The 26,976-nt window shown below is 39.2% G+C and overlaps 1 pseudogene; it reads left to right on the forward strand.

The window, feature by feature from the left end:
- Positions 1-26,760, forward strand: LOC111548507 (annotated as a pseudogene).
- Positions 26,761-26,976: the final 216 nt, after the last annotated feature.

Genomic DNA, 26,976 nt, shown 5'->3' on the forward strand with positions numbered 1-26,976 from the left:
ATGTCGGTAGAATATCCTTCAAGAAAATGGAAAGGCATCAGTACAGAGGAGGAAAAACCTGAGATGGACATGAGACTTGGCTGGGATTCGAGAGTTTTGCAGACCACTGGGAGGTAAGTTTGGAAGGCCTGGTAAAGGCACCGGATCCAGAAGTGCCTGGCATGCAGAGACGAGCACATGGGCTTTTATCCAATAGAGAGGGGCCATCTCCTGGCAGCTTTGAGAGTGAAGAGTGGCATGATTGTGGGTGCTTAAGGGGACAAGTGCCATAGTGGAGTCCTGTAGCTGGGCAGAGAGAGACTAGACTGAATTTGCAAGGCTTTGTTTTCAGGCATAAGGTAACAAGGACATTCTCTAGAAAGTAGCAACAGAAATAGAAAACAAAAGAGGAATGAGTTTCTACAAAAGAAGAACTAGCCTAGCAGGCTATGGTGGCTTATAGCTCTTGGGACAGAGCTCGGAGTTTAAGGTGGAGATAAAATGATTACATTTTTCACAATGTAAAGAAGTTGTAATATTTGCCTCATCTTCCTTATTTATAAAATGACACTAATAATTCTACAAACTTCTTTTCTGGGAATACTGTTGCCTTTTGAAAATAATCACAAATGTTTTTAGTTCCATAGAGATACAGGTGTTATTAATAAATTGTCTTTTGAATTATACTTCATTTTGCATATCTTGAAAATTACAATAAAACAAATTGAAAATTAAATGTCAATAAAATGACTGTGAGTTTCCTAACTCACTGTGTGTGAGCCATGTGTAATTCAGAAGTCTTATTCAAAGATTAGAGGAAGTCCTTTGATAAATTTCTCAGGGAAGAAGCAGAATCCAACAAGGTCTTTTCTGTTTAATCAAAATATAGAATTTAAGCAATTTAAACTGACTTAACCTAGCATCACATCAACTTAAATTTTTTTCATTAAAAAATCAACATGTTATATCTCATGTAAGTTTTTCTTCTGAATAAATATGAATTAAAATGCAAAATTTAGTTCCTTCTTTTCTAGCACTCGAACACAAGGATCTTAATAATTTTTGAAAACAAAAGCTCCACGAATCTTATGCCATTAGACACCACATTTTTTTTCTATTGTTAGAGTTTAAAAAATAAAGAAAAAAGAAAACGAATTGACCTAATATGACCTCTTTCTCATAAATTATATTAAAATTTGAAGCTATGCTAAAAACTCATTTTTAAGCATTGATCCATCTTTTATTTTCTGTGTTTGATAGTAGACAAATCACTTATTTTCTTATTCAACTCCCATCCATAACAATAATTTAAAACCAGCTAATAAACATTATGGTTTGTTAGAACTGCTACCGATTAAATCTTAAGTGTCTAATACATATAAATATAAACAGAATGTAATTAGAGCTATTTAAAGAACCAATTTTTAACTGAGATTAACCATACTTTCCATTTGCTGAGGATAAACACTCATAAATGAAACCCATTGCTGAGCAAGAAGCAATTACTTCAGTTTAAAATATTAATATGCACCGCCTTTTAAAAAGCCATGGAAAATCATTTATGCAGTGCGCTGTACAGACTCAAGTCATACCCAGAAGTAAGAATGGGATAGCATTTGAGTCCTAAGCGAGAAGCAATCAACTGAGGTACGGCTTGTCCTTACCCTCTGTGAGGTCCATTAAACTCTTCCCTTCAATTAGCGCATTGTCCAACATCATATCCCTGTGTATGTTTAAGTGTGATTTAAAAGCACACACACAAAACACACACACACACAAAGGGGAATTTTACTGTAGAAAAGTCAGTTTCATCAACCTGTTTCTAGAAATAATTGAGACACATTCATTACCTAATAACGGATTTGAGCATATTAAATAAAGACAGCCAGGAAGAGAAGGAAATGCAGACATCCCATACACCTTAATTTCACATTTCTCACCTAAAAATACACAAAAAATATATTGAGTCTGATTGAATGCAGCTAACTATTCAATTCTACAATATTTCTTGTGATATTGTAGGCTGACTAAAAAGCTTGGTTTGGGCTAGAATTAAATTCAGTGTAGTTAAATGCCTGCATTTTTAGTTGCTGATATGAATTAACCACAGGTCAAATCCAGTTACAATGAGCACCATTATCACAAAATGCTTCCAAGCTGGTCCCGAAAGTCTTCAGAATAGGGCTTTGTTAATTTCTTCACAGTGACACCCACTAATGGAAGACACAAGATAGACCTATTAACCCTTGATTTGCTGGAAATGGCTACAGTCTTTGGAAGCCTCTTTGGTTATGTCTCTGAATATAATGCGGTACTGGATGGGGGTGTGAGTATTTCAATATTAGATGACAAAAGTTCATAGAATAGATTTGTGCTATTAACAGTTCATGGTTGTGAGTATAATTGGTGTACTATTTCAAAATGGGACTTAGCTTATTCATGACAACCAAATTTCTTTCTTTCTTTTTTTTTTTGAGATGGAGTCTTGCTTTGTCACCCAGGCTGGAGTGCAGTGGATGGATCTCTGCTCACTGCAAGCTCCGCCTCCCGGGTTCATGACATTCTCCTGCCTCAGTCTCCCAAGTAGCTGGGACTACAGGCGCCCACCAGCATGCCCAGCTAATTGTTTTTTTTTTTTTTTTTTTTGTATTTTTAGTAGAGATGGGGTTTCACCGTGTTAGCCAGGATGGTCTCGATCTCCTGACCTCGTGATCCGCCCGTCTCAGCCTCCCAAAGTGCTGGGATTACAGGCTTGAGCCACCGCGCCCGGCCGACAACCAAATTTCAAGGCAGATGAATTTAGTAGATGATTGGCAGTTATGGTGATATGCCTTGAACTGTAAATACAATTTATGATTTTAGGACCACATCTTTTTTTTCTGATTGATAACTGCAAGACAATATATTTATTACTCTTTCTAAAGTTCAATTCAGGAACTTCTAACCTCAGGTTTGATTAGGCTTCAGAAAGGTTCATGCAGTCACACATTTTCTTATTTTATTTTTTATTATACTTTAAGTTCTGGGATACATGTGCAGAACCTGAAGGTTTGTTACATAGGTATGCACGTGCCATGGTGGTTTGCTGCAACCATCAACCTGTCATCTACATTAGCTACTTCTCCTAATGCTTTCCCTCCCCTTGCCCCCGACTCCCTGGCAGGCCCCAGTGTGTTATGTTCCCCTCCCTGTGTCTATGTGTTTTCATTGTTCCACTCCTACTTATGAGTGAAAACATGCGGTGGTTTGTTTTCTGTTCCTGTGTTAGTTTCTTGAGAAACTTCCAGCTTCATCTATGTCCCTGGAAAGGACATGATCTCATTCTTTCTTATGGATGCACAGTATTCCACAGTGTATATGTGCCACATTTTCTTTATCCAGTCTATCATTGATGGGCATTTGGGTTGGTTCCAAATCTTTGCTATTGTGAACAGTGCTGCCATAAACATACGTGTGTGTGTGTCTTTATAGCATAATGATTTATAATCCTTTGGGTATATACACAGTAATGGGATCAGTGGGTCAAATGGTATTTCTGGTTCTAGATCCTTGAGGAATTGCCACACTGTCTTCCACAATGGTTGAACTAATTTACACTCCCACCAACAGTGTAAAAGCCTTCCTATTTTTCCGCATCCTCTCTAGCATCTGTTGTTTCCTGACTGTTTAATGATCTCCATTCTAACTGGCGTGAGATGGTATCTCATTGTGTGGTTTTGATTTGCATTCCTCTAATGACCAGTGATGATGAGCTTTTTCTTCATATGTTTTTTGGCCACATAAATATCCTCTTTTGAGAAGTGTTGTTCATATTCTTTGTCCACTTTCTGATGGGGTTGTTTTTCTTGTAAAATTGTTTAAGTTTCTTGTAGATTCTGGATATTAGCCCTTTGTCAGATGGATAGATTGCAAAATTTTTCTCCCATTCTGTAGGCTGCCTGTTCACTCTGATGATAGTTTCTTTTGCTGTGCAGAAGCTCTTTAGTTTAATTAGATCCCATTTGTCAATTTTGGCTTTTGTTGCCATTGCTTTTGGTGTTTTAGTCATGAAGTCTTTGCACATGCCTATGTCCTGAATGGTATTGCCTTGGTTTTCTTCTAGGGTTTTTATGGGTTTAGGTTTTACATTTAAGTCTTTAAACTGTCTTGAGTTAATTTTTGTATAAGATGTAAGGAAGGGGTCCAGTTTCAGTTTTCTGCATATGACTAGCCAGTTTTCCCAATACCATTTATTAAATAGGGAATCCTTTGCCGATTGCTTGTTTTTGTCAGATTTGTCAAAGATCAGATGGTTGTAGATAAGTGGCATTATTTCTGAGGGCTCTGTTCTGTTCCATTGCTCTACATATCTATTTTGGTACCAGTACCATGCTGTTTTGGTTACTGTAGTCTTGTAGTATAGTTTGAAGTCAGTTAGCATGATGCCTCCAGCTTTGTTCTTTTTGCTTAGGATTGTCTTGGCTATATGCGCTGTTTTTTTGGTTCCATATGAAATTTAAAGTAGTTTTTTCTAATTCTGTGAAGAAAGTCAATGGTAGCTCTATGGGAATAGCGTTGAATCTATAAATTACTTTGGGCAGTATGGCCATTTTCATGATATTGATTCTTCCTATCCATGAGATGGAATGTTTTTCCATTTGTTTGTGTCCTCTCTGATTTCCTTGAGTAGTGGTTTGTAGTTCTCCTTGAAGAGGTGCTTCACAGTCCTTGTAAGTTGTATTCCTAGGTATTTTATTCTCTTTGTGGCAATTGTGAATGGGAGTTCACTCATGATTTGGCTCTCTGTTTGTCTATTATTGGTGTATAGGAATGCTGTGATTTTTGCACATTGATTTTATATCTTGAGGCTTTGCTGAAGTTGCCTATCAGCTTTAGATATTTTGGGCTGAGACGATGGGGTTTTCCAAATATACAATTATGTCATCTGCAAACAGAGATAATTTGACTTTCTTCCTGTTGAATACCCTTTATTTATTTCTCTTGCCTTATTGCCCTGGCCAGAACTTTCAACACTATGTTGAATAGAAGTGGTGAGAGAGGGCATCCTTGTCTTGTGCTAGTTTTCAAAGGGAATGCTTCCAGCTTTTGCCCATTCAGTATGATATTGGCTGTGGGTTTGTCATAAATAGCTCTTATTATTTTGAGATATGTTCCATTAATAGCTAGTTTATTGAGGGTTTTTAGCATGAAGGGGAGTTGAATTTTGTCAAAGGACTTTTCTGCATCTATTGAGATAATTATGTGGTTTTTGTCATTGGTTCTGTTTATGTGATGGATTACATTTATTGATTTGTGTATGCTGAACCAGCCTTGCATCCCAGGTATGAAGCCGACTCCATTGTGATGCATAAGATTTTGATATGCTGCTGGATTCGTTTTGCCAGTATTTCATTGAAGATTTTGCATCAATGTTCATCAGGGATATTGGCCTGAAATTTTCTTTTTTTGTTGTGTCTCTGCCAGGTTTTGGTATCAGGATGATGCTGGCCTCCAAAATGAGTTAGGGAGGAGTTCCTCTTTTTCTATTGTTTGGAATAGTTTCAGAAGGAATGGTACCAGCTCTTCTTTGTACCTCTGGTAGAATTCGGCTGTGAATCTGTCTGGTCCTGGGCTTTTTGTGGTTGGTAGACTACTAATCACTGCCTTAATTTCAGAACTTTTTATTGGTCTATTCAGGGATTAGACTTCTTCCTGGTTTAGTTTTGGTAGGGTGTATGTGTCCAGGAATTTATCCGTTTGCTTTTAGATTTTCTAGTTTATTTGCATAAAGGTGTTTATAGTATTCTCTGATGTTAGTTTGTATTTCTGTGGGATCAGTGGTGACATCCCCTTTATCATTTTTTATTGTGTCTATTTGATTCCTCTCTCTTTTCTTCTTTATTAGTCTGGCTAGTGGTCTATCTATTTTGTTAACATTTTCAAAAAACCAGCTCCTGGATTCATTGGTTTTTTGAATGGTGTTTCTTGTTTTTATCTTCTTCAGTTCTGCTCCGATCTTACTTATTTCTTGTTTTTCCCTAGCTTTTGATTTTGCCTGCTCTTGCTTTTCTAGTTGTTTTAGTTGTGGTGTTAGGGTGTCGATTTTGGATATTTCCAGCTTTCTCCTGTGGGCATTTAGTGCTATAAATTTCCCTCTAAACACTGCTTTAGCTCTGTCCCAGAGATTCTAGAACATTGTGTCTTTGTTCTCACTGGTTTCAAATAACTTATTTCTGCCTTAATCTTGCTATTTACCCAGTAGTCACTCAGGAGCAGGTTGTTCAGTTTCCATGTAGTTGTGCAGTTTTGAATGTGTTTCTTAATCCTGAGTTCTAATTTGATTGCACTGTGGTCTGAGAGACTGTTATGATTTCCATTCTTACACATTTGCTGAGGAGTGTTTTACTTCCAATTATGGGGTTAATTTTAGAATAAATGCAATGTGGTGCTGAGAAGAATGTATATTCTGTTGATTTGAGGTGGAGAGTTCTGTAAATGTTTATTAGGTCTGCTTGGTCCAGAGCTGAGTTCAAGTCCTGAATATCCTTGTTAATTTTCTGTCTCATTGATCTGTCTAATATTGACAGTGGGGTGTTAAAGTGTCCCACCATTATTGTGTGGGAGTCTAAGTCTCTTTGTAGTTCTCTAAGAACTTGCTTTATGAATCTGGGTGCTCCTGTATTGGGTGCATATATATTTAGGATAGCTAGCTCTTCTTGTTACATTGATCCCTTTACCATTATGTAATGCTCTTCTTTGTCTTTTTTGATCTTTGTTGGTTTAAAAATCTGTTTTATCAGAGACTAGGATTGCAATTCCTGCTTTTTTTTTTTTTTTTTTTTTTTTTTTTTTTTTTTTTTTTTTTTTTTTGTTTTTTTTTTTTTTTTTTTTTTTTTTTTTTTTTTTTTTTTTTTTTTTTGCTTTCCATTTGCTTGGTAAATATTCCTTCATCCCTTTATTGTGATCTTATGTGTGTCTTTGCATGTGAGATGGGTCTCCTGAATACAGCACACTGATGGGTCTTGACTCTTTATTCAATTTGCCAGTCTGTGTCTTTTAATTGGGGCATTTAGCCCATTTACATTTAAGGTTAATATTGTTATGTGTGAATTTGAACCTGTCATTATGATGCTAGCTGGTTATTTTGCCAGTTAGTTGATGCAGTTTCTTCATAGTGTCGATGGTCTTTGCAATTTGGAATGTTTTTACAGTGGCTGGTACTGGTTTTTCCTTTCCATATTTAGTGCTTCCTTCAGGAGCTTTTGTAAGGTAAGCCTGGAGGTGACAAAATCTCTCAGCATTTGCTTGTCTGTAAAGGATTTTATCTCTCCTTTGCTTATGAAGCTTAGTTTTGCTGGACATGAAATTCTGGTTTGAAATTCTTTAAGAATGTTGAATATTGGCCCTCCACTCTCTTTTGGCTTGTAGGGTTTCTGCAGAGAGATCCACTGTTAGTCTGATGGGCTTCCCTTTGTGGGTAACCCAACCTTTCTCTCTGGCTGCCCTTAACATTTCTTTCCTTCATTTCAACCTTTGTGAATCTGAAAATTATGTGTCTTGGAGTTGCTCTTCTTGAGGAGTATCTTTGTGGTGTTCTCTTTATTTCCTGAGTTTGAATATTGGCCTGTCTTGCTAGCCTGAGGAAGTTCTCCTGGATAATATCCTGAAGAGTGTTTTCCAGATTGGTTCCATTCTCCTCGTCACTTTCAAGCACACCAATCAAACATAGGTTTGGTCTTTTCACATAGTCCCATATTTCTTGGTGACTTTGTTCATTCCTTTTTATTGCTTTTTTTCTAATCTTGTCTTCATGCTTTATTTCATCAAGTTGATCTTCAGTTTCCTATATCCTTTCTTCTGCTTGATCGGTTCGGCTATTGATACTTGTGTATGCTTCACGAAGTTCTTGTGCTGTGTTTTTCAGCTCCATCAGGTCATTTATGTTCTTCTCTAAACTGGTTATTCTAGTTAGCAATTCGTCTAATCTTCTTTCAAGGTTGTTAGCTTCCTTGCATTGGGTTAGAACATGCTCCTTCAGCTCAGAGGAGTTTGTTATTACCTACCTTCTGAAGCCTACTTCTGTTAGCTCATCAAACTCATTCTCCATCCAGTTTTGTTCCCTTGCTGGTGAAGAATTGTGATCCTTTGGAGGAGAAGAGGCGTTCTGGTTTTTGGAATTTTCAGCCTTTTTACACTGGTTTTTCCTCATCTTCGTGGATTTATCTACCTTTGGCCTTTGATGTTGATGACCTTCGGTGGGCTTTTTTTGTGGATGTCCTTTATGTTGATGTTGATTCTATTCCTTTCTATTTGTTAGTTTTCTTGTAACAATCAGGCCTCTCTGCTGCAGGTCGCTGGAGTTTGCTGGAGGTCCACTCCAGACCCTGTTTGCCTGGGTATCACCAGACGAGCCTGCAGAACAGCAAAGATTTCTGTCTGTTTCTTCCTCTGGAAGCTTTGTCTCAGAGGGGCACCCACCAGATACCAGTTGGAGCTCTCCTGTATGAGGTGTCTGTCAATCCATGCTGGGAGGTGTCTCCCAGTTAGGAGGCACAGGGGTCAGGGACCCACTTGAGGAGGCAGTCTGTCCCTTAGCAGAGCTTGAGCACTGTGCTGAGAGAGCCACTGCTCTCTTCAGAGCAGGAAGGCAGGAATGTTTAAGTCTGTTGAAACTGTGCCCACAGCTGCCCCTTCCCCCAGGTGCTCTGTCCCAGGGAGATGGGGGTTTTATCTACAAGCCCCTGACTGGGGCTGCTGCCTTTCTTTCAGAGACGCCCTGCCCAGAGAGGAGGAATCTAGAGAGGCAGTCTGGCTACAGCGGCTTTGCTGAGCAGTTGTGGTCTCCACCCAGTTTGAACTCCCTGGTGGCTTTATTTACACTGTGAGGGGAAAAACACCTACTCAGGTCTCAGTAACGGCAAACGCCCCTCCCTCCACCAAGCTGGAGCTTCCCAGGTCAACTTCAGACTGCTGTGCTGGCAGTGAGAATTTCAAGCCAGTGGATCCTGGCTTGCTGGGCTCCGCAGGGGTAGGATCCACTGGGTTCCCTGGCTTCAGCCCCCTTTCCGGGGAAGTGAATGGTTCTGTCTCACTGGCATTCCAGGTGCCACTGGGGTATGAAAAAACTTCTGCAGCTAGCTTGGTGTCCGCCCAAACAACTGCCTGGTTTTGTGCTTGAAACCCGGGGCCCTGGTGGCGTAGGTACCGGAGGGAATCTCCTGGTCTGTGGGTTGCGAAGACCATGGGAAAAGTGTGGTATCTGGGCTGGAGTGTACCGTTCCTCACAGCACAGTCCCTCACGGCTTCCCTTGCCTCGGGGAGGGAGTTCCCAGACCCCTTGCACTTTCTGGGTAAGGCGATGCCCCCCACCCCGCCCCGCTTCTGCTTGCCCTCCATGGGCTGCACCCACTGTCTAACCAGTCCCAAGGAGATGAGCTGGGTACCTCAGCTGGCAATGCAGAAATCACCGCCTTCTGCATTGATTTTGCTGGGAGCTGCAGACCGGAGTTGTTCCTATTTGGCCATTTTGCCAGCCACACCAGGACCATATCTTTTGATACCATTTAAAAAGTTATAATCAATTATTTTTATTCTGAATGATAGAAAGCTCCATTTTCATTAAAGGTAGGGAAGTGCAATAGCTTCGAGGACCAGGATTTAAAACAACAACAAAACCCCAAAACCCAAAAAACCTTAGCAGGGAGATTTTATGATTGGTCTTAGACCAACTTACCAAGCAAGGATGCCAGTCTCAATTTTCTTCAATGATCTATTCTGTCCTGGCACACAGAAACATCACAAGGTTCTTTGGGTTGCTGGACATATCCCCATCCTACCGTACATAGTTTTATGTTACTTTAGCTAGGTTTCTTGCCTCAACAGAACTTTCTTATCTTCTTTATTTTCTGACAGTATTTTCTCTGTCCCTTCTACCTCTTGCCTGATATCAACTCATCTAAAAATGAATTCTTGTGAATTCAGTGATGAAGACCATTCATATTTCATTCAGTGTACATATTACAGTTGCATTTATGGAAGCTTTCTGGATCAATGCCTAACCGCAAGGATTGTTTCTAATGATAGAAATTTCAGGTTTATTTAAAAGATACTGAATTTTGAAGACCTTTCAAACCACACTGTAGAGGTGGCTGCATATTCTATAGAACATTATGGCTCACCATATGTCTTTCATTAGTTATCTTCAAATGAAAGGGTGAGGTCATGTGACTTTGGCCTACTGCTACATCATGCCAAAACAAGGCTGTTTACAAACTTTGAAGGAAATTCAAAATAGTGATTTTACTAAGCTAACCACATTATCTTTCCCAATCTCTAGAATCACAATAGATTCAATAGATTGAAATTGTCACCATTCCACCTTCTAAGTCAAGTAACTTGGAAACTCTAACGTTAGGAAAGCTTGTTTAGGAATATTCTGATGGATACCTACACTGGCCCCTCTCCAGTGCCATCCACCCAAACATAAAAGGAGATGCTGGATGTGTTGTTTTGCCAAGTATAATGTGGACCAGAGTTCTACCAAGATTAATTTGAAACAGCATTATTAATGGTGGCGTCTCAAGGAATGACTAAGTTGCACTCCATAACTTTATAAAATTTTATAACCCATCAACGAAATTGCCTGAATTAGTTGACTTTATTGTTTGTTAAATGCTTGACAGCCAATAGATTTAATACATTGTTAATTATCCTATTCTCCTTAAAATAGTATTTTCATTTTTATAACCAAGAATATTTAGAGGATAATTAGAAATCCGGTAATGTGAATTGTAAATTATGTGTAATTACAATAAAACTACTGAAGAATAACACACATTACTTATAAATTGTAACACTGTGATAAATTAAAGCAATTACAGGTAAACCAATAATGTTCTTTAATTAAGTAGTTATGAATGAGAATTTGTGCTTTGCATTTACAATAACCTATAAGGTTGGAGATTGCATTTATAGCTTCTGCAGAAATCGATTGCACTCTGCTGTGATACTTTGCTAAGAATAACTTCTAAGTTCATTACTGTCATTATGCCATTATCATGTAAAAACACCCAAGACTGTTAAATGTAAGTGTGCTGACAACCAATCAACCATGCTTCTTAATATAATTATAATTATGTCACTATCTCTTCTTCTGCCTTTATGAATCTGAGAAAAAGTTCATATTTCCACCAGTCTTCACCATTGGTTGCAAAGGAATAGAAGACGCTCTGTCACACACTTACGGAAAATACTATTGTATTTGACACTAATAAGGCTATTCATCCTCATAATTATCTTACTTCAACCTGCCGTTTACAAGATTATAGCAATATTTTTATGTTGCCACATCTGTTTATTATTTTATATATTGTTATAAGGTTGAGGTAACTCCTTGGCATGTTCAAGTTGCAATCAATGTCACAGTATGAGTAGAGAAGAGACCCCAACAGACCATCTCTCTATTTTTAATTCAAGTTGTGTGTCTTGTGTGTTCAAACAGGTCTCTGGAGGAGAAAGAGAGCTAATACAAATTGGTGAAAAGGGGAAGAGCTGGGAGGTTCAAATGAAGAGAAATTGTTGATCAAGCTTAATCTTAAAAAAGTAAGGAAAGGATTCTGAATTATTCAGGTATATACATGTTATTAATTTGCTTTGAGGCAGTAACAATGAACAGTTCTCCAACAAGTAAGGAATGATTAGACTAGTAGCATAACATAATATTCCAAATACAGTATTTTGAATATTCCTGAGTGATATACCTAACCAGGGGAAGTCATGTGCATGGTAAAGACTACACATATCAATGATGATGTCGGGTCTGATATTTCACCCTGCATACAAGCAAGTAAACTAGCCAATTAATGCTTCCTGGATACTGGCACAAAACACAAGACTCCTGGGTCAGAAACAAAGGACTTCGGCACTCAAAGCTCAGTCAGCAGCATGAGCATCATCATGTTTGTGTTTGTTTCCTTTGTCCCTTCTTCAAATCTCATGGGAGTGATGTGGAGGGGCCCAGATGGATGCTACACTCACAGTGGGTTTGCCTGTAGCCAGGGAACACTGAATTTGGGGAATCCATTGCTTTTAGAGCAAGCAGTAAGAAAACAAGATCTTTGTCCCAGAGAGAGACTTGACATCATCTGTCTAGGTTGCTCTGCAAACATGACCCTGAGAAACAGCCCCAGAAAAGAGCCGTCAGTGCTTTGCATTCTTGATAAACCCAGTAAGACATGTAAGAGCCCAAGAGACGGAGGGGGGCACTGTCTTTCCCAACAATTAGCATAAATTAGTATACTCACTCATACAATGAGTGTACAATTAATATACTCAGGAGTTTGATGTACAACTAGGTACAACAACAGTTTTTACCCACTGATTTTAAGTTCAAAATTCTCTTCCTAGAACCATGCTTACCTCCATACATGAAAAATTATTTTAAGTGACACAAGAAACTCCTGGGAGGAGGTATCTTTTGATCTACTTCTTCGCTGTATTGCTCTTCAAATGATGTTTCCAGTCTATCACTTCTTTTGAACCACTCACTCACACTGTTTCCTTTCCTGTCTTTATTCACTTCTTATCCGATTAACTTTCAAATTGTGCTCTTAACGAAATGGTAGTTTAATATGTTTGTTTACATCTTGATTTACTTGGTATATTTAACAGTGGGGGCTAATAGCAGGCTTTGATAAGCCATTTAGTAGAAATTTCTTAAAGAAAATGCAGAGCATTTGAAGACATAGTGTATTTTTATTCTCTATGTCCAAAGTCAATTTTCAGGTTTTAATTAGTTTTGCAGAATGATCCGCTGAGCTTTTAAGGCGACGCGGCCACAGTTGAATGTGTCCCCAGACTTCATGATGTCCCAACTCTAAAGTTTTCTGTAACTGGCCCCCAACTCTTTGCCAATCTTTTTTCATGAAAATTGTGTTGTTCTCTGCAATGCACATGCATCTCTTTTATTTGGATGAATAATTTTCTATATTTCATAGTGAACTTGGTGGTCCTGCACTCCAATCGATTGTGTCACTTCACTGAAAGCACAGGACTAGAAAGGGCACTTGAAGGAAACAATGTCATCGTTTCCTTCTCCTGCCACCTTTCGACCTAACAAACTGTAGTTCCAGGCCTTGGGGTAAAATCTCAAGTAATCTCATCCTTTTAAAGATGACTCTCAGGTAAAAAGTTAATGGCCCCTCAGGTTTGGTTTTAAAAAGTTGAATTCAGTGTCAAACCAAAACCTCAAATCTTTCTCTAATTTTTTTCTTGCCAATACACCAGCCACACACACACACACACACACACACACACACACACACTTATACACACACAGGCTTTGCTTCTGCTGGGGAGGAACCCTGTGATGTTTGTGTAGCTTACTCCCAGCTCAGCTCTTTCTGTTCCAGTAGGCCACCAAGTTGGTGCTGGAAAAGTCAGACATCAGTCTCTGGGTTTCTGAGATACCAAAGACACACATTAAACATTTTGGGTGACTGTGCTTAAGTCCTCCTCAACTGGATTAAGGTTACAGGGAAACACTCCCCTGCCTGGTATCATGGTACCACAACTCTCCAACAGCTTCCCAAAGGAATTCTTATTCTCTCACATTGGATCAGTCCTCAATGTCTGTTTCCTACCTTTGAGGTGGTTTGGCACCTATGGCATTGCTCCCAGGTTTTGTTTTGTTTTGAGGAGTGGGGATAGTATCTCAACTGAAAATTCAATATATGTTAACAAAGTTAACATCCTATTAAAGTTGCCTTTTTGTATTTAATTATTTTTTGAATTTATTACTTATTTTTTGTCACTCTTACTACGTTGCAAGCCTTTTGAGGAATAGGGTTCATTTCTGATACTTTTTCTTTGATCAATGAACTGAGATTGTCAATTTATATACCTTCAGGGACAGAGGAGAATATGAATGTATACATGAATGAAGCAGACAGATAGGAAGAAATGAGGAGTATTAAACTTCTTTTTTTTTAAAGGAGAAGTCTAGCATCTAGAATTTTATGGAAATCACTGATGTATTAATTGAAAACCTATAAACACATTAAAGTCATGTCTGCCCAAAGCCAAAATAATCAGTACATTTAATTTAATATAACAAAATAACTCCATTATTGGGAATAAATGAAAATAATAATTAAATATTTGACTTTTAAACTTGTTGTAGTTAAGTTTTAATTGATTTAAATAATTGGAATCTATTTAACAAACTGTTCTTTCATTTAAAAAATAGTCTTCCTGTAGACTAAGATAATGAAGAAGTTAATTTATTCTTTTCTTACTGTTTAGGTTATGAGCAATTAAAAAATGTATCTACCTTCTGTTTTGAGAAGTCAGTTTCTAAGTAAACACTGTCTTAACAGGTTGAATTGTTCCAACTGTTTTCTAAAAGTTAAGGAAAAGCCATTAAATATTTATTATCTTTTATTATGTTATTTACTGTTAGAATGAATATGCAAATTTTATTAATACTATTCAGAAAGCCATGAAAAAATTATAATTCATGAATGAAAAATTAAACGTAGCAAACTAGTTATTTGAAATAACTTTCACCCACAAATAAAAGGCATTGTCCAGTGCTTTCCTGTAGGTTAGTAAGGCCATGAAAGACTTTTGGAGAGAAGAAACTGATGAAAAGTGAGAAATAGAAAAGTAGCCTAAGAAAATATTTTCAGAGTATAATAACAAAATTAAGGAGTTGGTTAGAAGTCTGAGGAACAGGCCAGGTGCAGTGGCTCACGCCTGTAATCCCAGCACTTTGGGAGGCTGAAGCGGGTGGATCATTTGAGGTCAGGAGTTTGAGACCAGCCTGACCAACATGGTGAAACCCTGTCTCTACTAAAAATACAAAAATTAGCCAGGTGTCATGGTGGGCACCTGCAGTCTCAGCCTCGCGGGAGGTTGAGGCATGAGAATCCCTTGAACCTGGGAGGCGGAGGTTGCAGTGAACTGAGATAATGCCACTGCATTCCAGCCTGGGCCACAGAGCAAGACCCTGTCTCAAAAAAAAAAAAAAAAAAAAAAGGAAGTTTGAGGAACTATGTTAAGATGCTGAGATGCTGAGCGCTGTGTCGGGAGAGGCGCTGAGATCTCCTGAACTGATGGGTAGGGTACTAGTACAGAACTTTCCCTCCCAGCTCCAACCAGGAAGCTTTCTTCCCACTTCTGTGATATCCTGCTTCTTCTCTGCCCTTGAGGATTTTATCTCCAGGAAACAGATGAGAAAAGGAGCAATTACATTTCATTGAATGCCTACTTGGAAAGTTTCTGGGTTTCATGAAAGGTAAAACAAACAAGAAAAGAGAGATGCTTTTAAAATTAATACATGTTACGTGCTCTAGATAACTGGGGTAGTGCCACTGGGCTGTTTCTATCGATCCCTTTTACACTGTTCTACTTTTCTTTTTCCTATACCTACCACCTTTGAATGCACACTATAATATGCTTATATCTGCAGTTTACTCTTTAGGTTCTGTATCTTTCTGCCAAAAATGTAAGCTCCACGAATGTAGGGATCTTTGCTTGCTTTGTTTGCTGATATGTTTCAAGCACCCATAAGAGTGCCAGGCACATAGTAGGTACTCAATAAATATTTTTAGACTGTTCTATAAAGAATGCATAAGATAAAAGGAATGGCAATATTGGGAGATACTGTAGTTGACCTGAGAAAGGATTTCTTTAAAATCAGGAAAGACAGAAAATCAATGGAACATGTTACATATTTTTTTTATCAGGCCTCTCAAATTACTTAGACATCATCCATCCAATAAATTTCAAGTCCCACTGCTTCTACTCTTTTTGTTTGTTTGTTTTTAGACAGAGTCTCGCTGTTGCCAGGCTGGATTGCAGTGGCGTGATCTCGGCCACTGCTCCCACCGCCTCCCAGGTTCAAGCGATTCTCCTGCCTCAGCCTCCCAAGTAGCTGGGATTACAAGCAGGCGCCACAACGCCCAGCTAATTTTTGTAATTTTAGTAGAGACAGGGTTTCACCATGTTGGCCAGCACAGTCTCGATCTCCTGACCTCGTGATCTGCCCCCTTAGCCTCCCAAAGTGTTGGGATTACAGGTGTGAGCCACCATGCCTGGCCTGCTTCTACTCGTAAAATACATCTCAAACACAGCTCTCCATTTCTGTTCGTGTCATACTTTCAACAACCCTTTTTCTAGATGTCTAACAGCTTCCTTGTCTTTTCATCTCAGGGCCTTACATCAAATAAGTCATTTTCAACCATTCATAGGCTTGAGCCGATTTATGTATTACTCTTCTGCGTTAGACACGGAGATAATGTTTATTAGCTGGTTTTACATAGTTCTTGCTTTCATGGAATTTACAGTTTAATTTGGCAGACAGGCATTACCAAGTAATGATCCAAATATGTATAGAATTACAATTCTAATTCGATGTTGGAAAGGACAGTTTGCCTTGAAGGTATAACTAGGGGAACTCATCTAGCCTAGAATACCAGAGGATCATTTCTTCCTGAGAAAGTGATGTGTCTGATGAGATTTGAGAGAAAGTGGGGCATTTCCCAAGGGAAGAATGGGAGAGAGCCTTTTCGGGGGAACAGAATATGTTAAACCCCTGGGCTGGGAGGACTGAGGCACCATCATGAGTTGAAAATCTGCTTGATTGAAACCAGGTGATGCATGACTTGAAGGGGCCTGATGTGGATTTTAGACTTTATTCTAACAGGGGTGAGAAGCCACAGAAGGATTTTACTTGAAGAATAAATTTGACCCAAATCTGTAAAATCACACTGCCTGTATTGGAGTTTTCTTCAACCCTCAGTGGCTCCCTAGTGCCTGCTGGGTATGGACCTTAATAATATCTTAGCCTGTAACTCAAAATTGTACATGTTACTCATAGAGTTTAATTTTTGCCTTTTCCAATGATACACACTAGACTACCTCTGGCTCCCTGAACCACCTTCCTGTCCCTCACAGTCAAACTTCTCTGTTCCCCTCCCCTCCCCTCCCCTCCCCTCCCCTCTGCTCCCCTCCCCTCCCCTCCCCTCCCCTCTGCTCCCCTCCCCTCTTCCCTCGTCTCCTCTCCCCTCTCCTCCCCTTCCCGCCTCTCCTCCTCTCTCTGCTCCTCCTCTCTCCTTTCCTTTATTCCTTTCTTTCTGATGGAATGCCTATTCTGCCTTCTTGGTTTAATATATAATCTGGTCCAAATATATCATTAAATTCAGATCAATTATTGTCTCATCTTTTTCTTTGAATCACTTTTACAGCATGTATAATATTCTCCTCATGGAATAGTGATTTTCTTTCTATCAAAGTTCCATTAAAATATCTTTTCCTTCAGGACTATATCTGATTCTTATTTGATATCTCGTAAGAAATTCCCCATGCTGAGCACATAATAGCATGTGCTTCGTGGGTATTTGTGAAATAAAGTATCTAATACAGTCTTCCTGAATCCAAGGGAAAGTGCTGGAAACATTCAGAAGATTATTGAAACTCTAAAACATAACAGTGGCCTTTTCTTTCTCAGCCCAAATTGGTAAAGGAGCGGGATGAAATATGCCTATGTGAATGTAAGCGGCATTCTGGCTTCACTTATCTACGAATGCAGCCCAGACTCCCTCTAAGTCACTTTAATTTTGCCTTTTAACAGTGGAAAGTGCCTTGTCCTCCTGATCTCCTACTGTGGCCTCCAACCACTGACAATTTTTATTTCATGGAAAAAGCAGGAGACTGAGAGAAAATGGCCTAGGATTCAAACTTGACTTATGTGACTAAAACCAAACTCTAAAACCCTTCAATTTGGCCTGATCATCTATAAATGGACAGGTTACAAGGCTAGTAATGCTAAATAATGAGCAAAGATACATAACCTATCCCAGTACCTGGTGGATAAAAGGGGCTCAATGATCATCAATTCACTTATGGTCTCCTGTCCACAGTCTCCTGGTTCAGTTGCAAATTTGTCTCTTTTTCTTCCCAAGTCTCACTTCACCATCTGTGTTATTTATATCATTCATCCTGTCTTCTTCGGGATGTAGCTCCATTAATGATCTCCTCCTTTCCCTCTCTCAGCGTTCGCCATCGTTTCCCTTGACTTATTCCTTCTGTTCTGCCTTCAAACATGCTCAGCTGTCTCCATTCCCAAACATCTTATATTTTAGCAGCTATTCTATGCATTTGTTCATTCAAAAGCAATGAAAAACAACATGTGTGGACAATACTAGGTACTGGGGCTGTAAGAATGAATATAATACTGTCGTATGTTTTGTACCACATTAGGAGAGACACAATATATAAAAAAATCATTATTCAGTTAACGTGATCTAGTAACCCAATAGATATCCCTGAAAAGTTCTATGGAAGCATTGAGAGGAGGTATTCATTTTGCCTGGAGGATTAGGGGTGTCCTCACACAGGAGGAGATACCTGAGATAGGTTGTAGGCCATTGGTAGAGATTAGGAGGTATTTTATTTTGAAGGGGCAGCATTAGCAAAGGCAAAAGGTATGAAAAATTCAGACCTGCTAAAGAAGGGCAAATAATATACAGTTGATTGTAGCAAATGGTATCAGTTGAGCGTGACCTCAATTGGGAGAACTTTGAAGTCCTCAGGAAACGGGAGCCATCAAAACATTTTAACCAAAGGAATGATATCACTAAATTTGGCTTTTACAAAGATAACTTTGGGTAGAAAGAAGGATGGTTGAAGAAAGGAAAGGTTAGAAGTAGAAAGTGCAGTTGAGAGGTGATTGCAATAGACAAGGCTAAGATGTGATTTGGCTTTTGCTCTGCCACCATCTTCTCCATTGAACATCACCAATCACATTGCTTCCCAGCCTCCTGGCTAAGCTCAAGTGCAGATATCACCAATCACATCCTATGGACTGTAGGATACAGTAAATTCCTCTTCAAAATTTAGCCTGTTAACTACCTTTAAAATTCAAGAGAGAGAAAATTTGTTAAGTACAATGAATTCTGAGTTCCTCTTCAAAGAACCAATATGTCAGTATGTTCAGCTTCCCTGTTCTTTGTTCTCCATTTTAAAGTTTGACTTCCTCATTCTTTACCCTCCTTGCCCCTAGTTTCAGTAAACAACCCCCTCCTAGCCTCTATCACCTGTTCTGTCCTTAGGTGTCCTTAGGTTTCCTTAGTCACCTGTTCTGTGACTGCCCCTCCCACCAAAACTACTCACCCCACCACTCCAGCTCGTACCCTTGCTCTCTTTAAAATAGCCATTTGGAATTAGCTTAGACTCTGCAGTCTAACACTAGCCAATAGGGAAAAGGCACAGCAGTAGGGACTAGCTGGGTTAGGAATAAGACCCCCTTCCCCTTCCTTGTTCTGTGTGCTCTTGCCATTGCTCCATCCGCACGATACACCCTTCTATAGAAGTAAATTGCCTTGCTGAGAAACTTCTGCCCAAGTGCTATTTTCACTTGGTGGCACTGAGCATTCACTTCCAACAGGACAAAATTCAATGGCACCTTCTCAGTCCTCAACTTCCTTTGTTTGCAAGGTATATTTTATAACTCAAATCATCCAGTTCTTCTCAGATCTCCTTCCTGTCTCGGTTTCTGTGTTAGTAAACATGGCTCATGAACCTTATCACTCTTTCATTCCTGCATTGGTTCCTGCTTCAGTGAGATGGACAGCTCATCTTGGTCTATTTTCTTGTCCTCTCTGTGTTGTTTTGCATATATTCCTATCTTCACCCATGTACTCAAGTATCCTTTCTAAGCAGAGTAAAATCAAACATGTGACCCTTGTGCTGTTACTGCTTTAGAGCTCCATTTATGCATTTCCGAAGGTCTGCTGGATATTTCTGCACAGAAGCCCTGCCAGCTCATTGACTTCAGCATGCGGTAACTCTACTTCAAACTCACATTTCCTTGCATCTGGCCCAATAGTGCCACCTTTCTTCTTGTCTCTCAAGTAGAGATTCAAAATCCCGAGCTTCACCTCTTGTTTTTCTTTCATCCCCTGCAACAATCTTTTTTGAGATAGTCTTGCTTTGTGGCCCAGGCTGGAGTGCAGTAGCATGATCTCAGTTCTTTGCAACCTCCACCTCCTGGGCTCAAGTGATTCTTCTGCCTCAGCCTCCAGATTAGCTGGGATTACAGGCTAACTTGTATTTTTAGTAGAGACAGGGTTTCACTGTGTTGACCAGGCTGATCTCGAACTCCTGACCTCAAGTGATCCACTCATCTCAGCCTCTCAACATGTTGGGATTACAGGCGTGAGCCACTGCACTAGACCACCTGCACCAATCTTAAAAACCCTCATGTTGCTTCTTCCTGAGCAATGGTTCTTCAGTCATCTCATTCTTTCCATTCCCACTGCTACTGTTCTAGCTGTACTTATTTTATTGACTCACATCACATATATCACTATACCATTTCATATTAGAGAAGTTTGTGTATGCTCATCATATTCTGTAGATTTTAAGCATCACGAGGGCAGCATGTATCAGAGCTTGGAATGAAAATTCCTAATGAAGCTTGGAGAACTGTCGTATCAGAATCCTGTCATGTAAGTTTATCCAACTAAGTTGTCAACTTTCCCTTGCCTTTTCCTCTTCCTCATTCCTGAAAGCTCCAATGTGGAATTTGAGCTGAAGATTAGCCTAGTGCTTAAAATCACAATAGCTTAAATAGCTTTGTGGCCCTAGCCCACCTCGTCTCTGCTTTTATTAAAGTACTAGGTTTCTTCATTTTGGAGACAGTATCCCTCGTGTGTGATCCTGAAATATACTTGAGGTACAAAGATTCTGTATCTTGTGATTTGTAGCAAGATGCCTTATTTGTCGTAGGCCATAATTATTTGCTGAATGACTAACAATTTATCTAATCTAATTGATTTCTACGCCACTGATATTTGTATGTTATTTGTGTATTTCAATGTACATAATTATTGAAACATTAGCAAGTATTTTCTGCCCATTTTAATGGCTCATTACCTCCTATATCATGTTATATTCTGGTTTATATAAGAACATCTGTGTCTAATATATTCCTGTAAATCATCCCTGTTCATTTTCATAAGGATATTAGACTCAGCAAATATGTGTCATGTGGATTTTTATGTGCCAGCCTCTAAACATCACAAAAACTTCCCAGAGCCAGAGATAACTGCACTGAATCAGCTGTTCCCAAGTTTACTTTTAACCATTGCTCAAATTAGATATCTATGAGCTCCCCTTAGAGTCCAATCCCAGGCTGCCAGCTGCTCCAGATGTAAGGAGTTTTTATAGCCTTCAAACACATTTTATCTGTCATCATTTTCATCAACAGGAATATCTTTCTCTTTATCCTCTCTCATAGAACCTGGTAAACAAGGAAAGAAAAAAGCTTGGCTGTATTGTAACTCCAAAGAGGTCAGTCTGTGGGAGAAAAACACAGCACAGCGTGTCTTTCTTTGCATCTCTTTCCATGTGGTTCTTCAAAGGTTTGTCAACCACCACCTTAATCCATTTAATGAAGACACCCAATTTTCCAGATGACCTTTTCTTTGGAATTCATTGGAAATGCAGCTTGAAGTGATAGAAAAGAAATGAAGAATGCAGGAAGGTTTCAGCGCTAATTTTGTCTCTACACATTAACTGATCATGAGTTCTGACCAAATTACCCACTTTGTCTCATCTGTAAAATGGGCAGTGATTTTGCGAGGGTTAAACATGAAAAAGGATTATAAAGTTTTTAAATAAAATAAGCTACAAATAAATTTACACACCTTTTGATCCTAATCACAGAGTTGGGATGTACTCAAATAAGTTTTCCAAGATGTAAAGTAAAAGGATGCGCATTGAAGCAGCAATGGCAATGACAGTAGCCAACAACTGGAAACAGCTAAGGAAACTGTGAAAAGGGAGCTAGAATGGAAATGATGAGATAGCCATATCATAGGATATTACGGAGTCACTTTTTAAAAGTTGTGTGGTTTTGCATAACTTATAAGGAAATGTTTCCAAGGAGTAGTATTAAGAGTAAAAAGTGAGACCAGGCACAGTGGCTCACACTTGGAATATCAGCACTTTGGGAGGCTGAGGCAGGTGGATTACTTGAGCCTAGAAGTTCCAGACTAGCCTGGATGACATAGTGAGACTCCTCTCTAAAAAAAAAAAAAAAAAAAAAAATCACTCTGTCGCCCAGGCTGGAGTGCAGTGGCACAATCTTGGCTCACTGCAACCTCCACCTTCCAGGTTCAAGTGATTCTTCTGTCTTAGCTTCCCAAGTAGCTGGGACTACAGGTGTATTTTTAGTAGAGGCGGGGTTTCACCATATTGGCCAGGCTGGTCTTGAACTCCTGACCTCGCGATCTGTCCTCCTCAGCCTCTCAAGTGCTGGGATTACAGGTGTGAGCCACCGTACCCGGCCTATATATATATTTTATAAAGAGCAAAAAGTGAGCACTTACTTAGCATGTTATAAGGTATAAATAAGAAAAGAATGTGTGTGCACATAGGCTGCTATATATATGCACAGATATATTCTGGACTAAAACATAAAACTGATAAAATGACCAACTTAGAATAACTGAGGACAGGAAGGTGTCGTTACTTTATGTTACACATGTGTCTACATTTGCAAACATTTTATTTTCTTTATAAAAATAGCAAAAGCAACATGAATAGTATAACAATGAGACTTTTTGATATTCTTTTGTATACATTTGTTTAAAAACTAATATATAACGTAGAAATAAATGTAAAAAATTCTATAAAATTTCAGTGGATATATTGACATAAAAGATTGTTTTGTCGTACAAACAGCATCAACATTCAGTCATAGACTCAAAGAAATTAAGTCTAGAAGATGTGCTGCTTGTAGTGATTTGGTATTATGTAGCTTAATGCTATACACTGTATTGGGGAGAACATTTACGTAATCAGCTTTTATCAAGTACCTGCTGTTTCCTTTGCCCTCGAACACCTAGTGTGTAGGCATAAAAGGATGGGAAGGCATCTGTTGTTCATTGCATCATATTGCTTTTTAAAATCTAAAAAATAATTACTAGATGATCCATGAACAAATATAGTGTGATGTGGGTGGGGAAACTCTCCCCAGCTGTGCGGAGGCAATGAGCATGTGGATCGGGAAGAACAGCAGCCGGGCTGAGTCACCACGTCTGCCCCCTGAGTTGTTGGGTGCGGCGGCTGGACCTAGGGAATTCTAATGATTTACCCAAGGTGAGCTAGATGAGCTGAGGAGGGACTGTGTCTCTAATCATCCCATTTCAGTATGGGACTTTATCCGTGGCAAGAAACATTCTGTGGTCGAGATGTGGGGAATAGACCCATCTGATTTAGTCCCCACAATACCAGAGAAGGTATTTATTTAATGAATAAAGACATTCAAAATCACAGAGATTAAATAATTTTCACAAAGACACAGGGCTAAATGATAGCAGAAATGGAATTTAAACTTCTGTCTGACTCACTCCATTGTTTATGGCCTTAATGACAGGAGTGAAGATACATAAGTGGGAATTGATAAGGTAGGGAAAACAGTCAGCTGAAGGCTTGTTAAAATAGTCGAGAGAAATTCTTCTAGGTGCCAGTAGTACGACAGTAAGAAATGAATTCAGAAACGGAAGGCAGAAGTCAAGTTGGAAAACCAGTGAAATCAAGATTTCCAGGAGACTCTATGGAGGTAGCCTATAAACGTTACGTTCAAATATTCTAATACCTATAACCAAATAGTGGGAGTATTAATAAAAACCTCTACACCTCGCTTGCGCTTTTTTTTCCCACAGGTCAAATCTGCAACCACTTTAAGGTTAATGGCTGTGTCTCTGAGGTATATTTAGTGCGTTCACCTTTTAAGGATCACACACATAACTATGAGAACCTGATTTATCACCTATACTGTGTAACACTATCTTTTACTCCAAACGAAAAATTAAACTTCCTACAAACTCCATAAAATGCATATTAGAATATCAAGCACAGGGCGAATAAAAATTTTATATAATGACAGGTTTAATTTTGTTTATTCTGTTAGCATCTATTCTTGAAAACTAGGCCCCGAATTTCTCTATTTATGCTCCTAAATTCAGAACAGTCTAAAATGTCATTTTTATTATTCCTTATATTAGAGTGCTTAAAATTAAAAACATTCATCAGAAAATTGCCGTCTTTAAAATGTATCGCCCAATATGGAATGTAAATATTAAATTTAAATATTTTAAAATTAAATTATTATTCAATTTATAACTGCATGAGCGTAGTGTAGTTGGGCTACGTGCGGGTGGACAGCTCTGTTCTGAGGCAGAAATATGTCCCTTAACACCACTTTAAAAGCCACAAACCAAAAACCTTCAGCTACCAGACTGAGGACGGAAAGGTTACCGAAAGCCAAAGGGAAACTGCCACTACCGGACATTTCAAATCAGTCCCTAATTATTGAAAGTCACTTTAAAATATACGGGCACATTGAATTTTCAAAACTGCCTTTATGGAACTAACAACGTAACAATCAACTGATTTTTTTTCAGCAAAGAAACTGTAAATAAATGCAAAGGAAGAAAGGATGGAATAAGACAGATACAGTGACTTGCACTCCCAGGTATGAAATATACACATACAACCATTTGATTTAAAAATAGAACTTGTACAGCTCAGCACTCTTCAAAAATACAGGTTGTCTTAATAAGATGGTAACAAACCCCTATGTGCAAGAAATAGACAATTAAACTTCCTATATGATGCCAGCTCTAGTTTGTAAATAGGAAATACTTCTTTAAATGTGTAGAGTGTCTCGTGCATTTCAGAACATTTCACTTTCATTGTTTTGTCTGAATCTTGAAACATGGAGGTACCTTTCTACTCATTCAAGCACTTGGCTTCTTTCAGGGTCTGCTCAGATCTACGATTCCTGCGTTGGCTGCCCCAGATGGGAGTAATTCTCCCTCCTCTGAGAGCTTGTGGGGTGATGATCCCATAGGGCAATGGCGCTGTCTTGTGTTTGCCTTTCCTTCCTTCCTTATGATGTATCTCTGAGCTGTCTCGCATGTCGCCCTCTCTCCTTCTTCCCTTCTCTACATCTCATCCTTTCACTGTAATACCCAGCACAGGACTCTGGCCAGGATTTACAGCCAGGGTGTCTGTGGGCTGACATGTCTCTGTGTCCTGGCCTGCAGACAAGCCTTCTGTGGTCTCTGGTGCTTGTCCATGTTTTTAAACCTAACATTTAAAACCTTGGGATATTTCATATAAAAATCTGAATTTCTAGTTTTTTTTGAGGAAGGGGAAGATTTGGTTACTCTGGGCCAGCCTTACTTGATGGCAGTGACTGGCTAGGGACGTGTGGGAGCTTCCCATTCAGGATATGCCCATATACTCCAACTTGCCAGAGTCTTCCTGGCTCCTTGTCGCACCCTTACTTTGAAGCATCATCATGAATTAGTGACTATACCATTTTTTTCATGACAGAGAAATGCTATCTGCACTCTGATTTCTATTAAAAGTGAGTTTACACGCTGGGCGGAGAGGCAGGCAAGTCACCTGAGGTCAGGAGTTCGAGACCAGTTTAGACAACATGGTGAAACCCCATCTCTACTAGAAACACAAAAAATCAGCCGGGTATGGTGGCGGGCGCCTGTAATCCCAGCTACTGGGGAGGCTGAGGCAGGAGAATCGCTTGAACCCATGAGGCGGAGGTTGCAGTGAGCCGAGATTGTGCCACTGCACTGTAGCCTGGGAGACAGAGCGAGACTCCGTCTCAAAAAATAAAAAAATGAGTGGACAAAAGAAAGCAAGAAGAAGCCTAGTACAGTGGTGGCACACGTCTGTAGTCCCAGCTACTCGGGAGGCAGAAGCAAGAGGATCGCTTGGGCCCAGGAGTTCCAGTCCAGCCTGGGCAAGATGGCAAGACCCATCTCTAAACAAAAACAAAAACAAAAACAAGAAACAAGAAAAAGCAAGAAAGGACACTGGGTGATTCCCAAACTGTATCCCTCATTTTCAATATGGCTTGGTCCTGTTGGCATTTGACTTTGTGCTCTGTGTTAAAGAGAGAAACTTAGGAGCACACAGTCTGTGCTTCATCACTTACTTCTTAACTGTGGAGCCCATCCTTCTGGTTTCTCATCTCAGAAAGAGAATCTGAGGTAGCTTTTTCTTGAGGATTAAATAAGGTAAATAAGGAATAACTATCACTCCCGGATAACAATGCTCACATGTGCATTTTTGGCCTATAAAGTAGATAAACTGAATGTATCTAGTCCCCAATTTGTTGGAAACCTTTGGGAGAGTTCTCTCAGACAGGAGGAGACACTTGAACAGAGTTTGGAATATGAACTACATTTTATACAGCAACTTAAATTTCCATCTGACTATCCACAACCCCTATAGACCACTGGAGTGCTTCCTCACAGACTTACTATACAATGCTGGAGAATCCAGACATTTTGAGGAAAACAGTTGATGAACTTCTTAACAGAATCACATTGACGGCTGCTTACCATTTATACACACCTTCCCAAATTGCCCTGCCTGCCATTTTATCTAGTGCCTTCAGGGCTGGAATTACTATGGAAAGTTGTTTATTGGACAGGCTGGTTTTGAGACAGAACAGAACTTGCTTGTCACAGTTACTAGATGTAATGAAAAGCAGGAGAAATTGAGTAAAAAAGTATATACCACCCAGATCTGAAGAAACTGCTGTTCTGAAGCCGAAGTTGGAGAAATGTCATCCTGCTGAGTTTGCACTTAATGTAATTACGAAGAAAAGGAAAGGCTGTGGAAGATAATGATGAAATCTCAAAGAAACACAGACAGGAGGAGGAACAGCAGACTGAGGATGACCTGGTAGACTCTCTCTAGCCATTTCAAGTTGACTTGTCAATGCTAACTAATCAAGAGAATTAGGAAGCATACTAGGCTTTTAAGGTGAGCCGTGGTTGTGCCACTGCACTCCAGCCTGGGTGACAGAATGAATGAATAAATAAATAAATAGTATATCATATGAAAACATCAAAACATATTAAACATTTCTATTTGTTATTTAATTTTTTCTTTCATAGTAGTTCATGTAAAAGA

The sequence above is a fragment of the Piliocolobus tephrosceles genome, chromosome 3 (genome assembly GCF_002776525.5).
Source record: "Piliocolobus tephrosceles isolate RC106 chromosome 3, ASM277652v3, whole genome shotgun sequence".
Lineage (NCBI taxonomy): Eukaryota > Metazoa > Chordata > Mammalia > Primates > Cercopithecidae > Piliocolobus > Piliocolobus tephrosceles.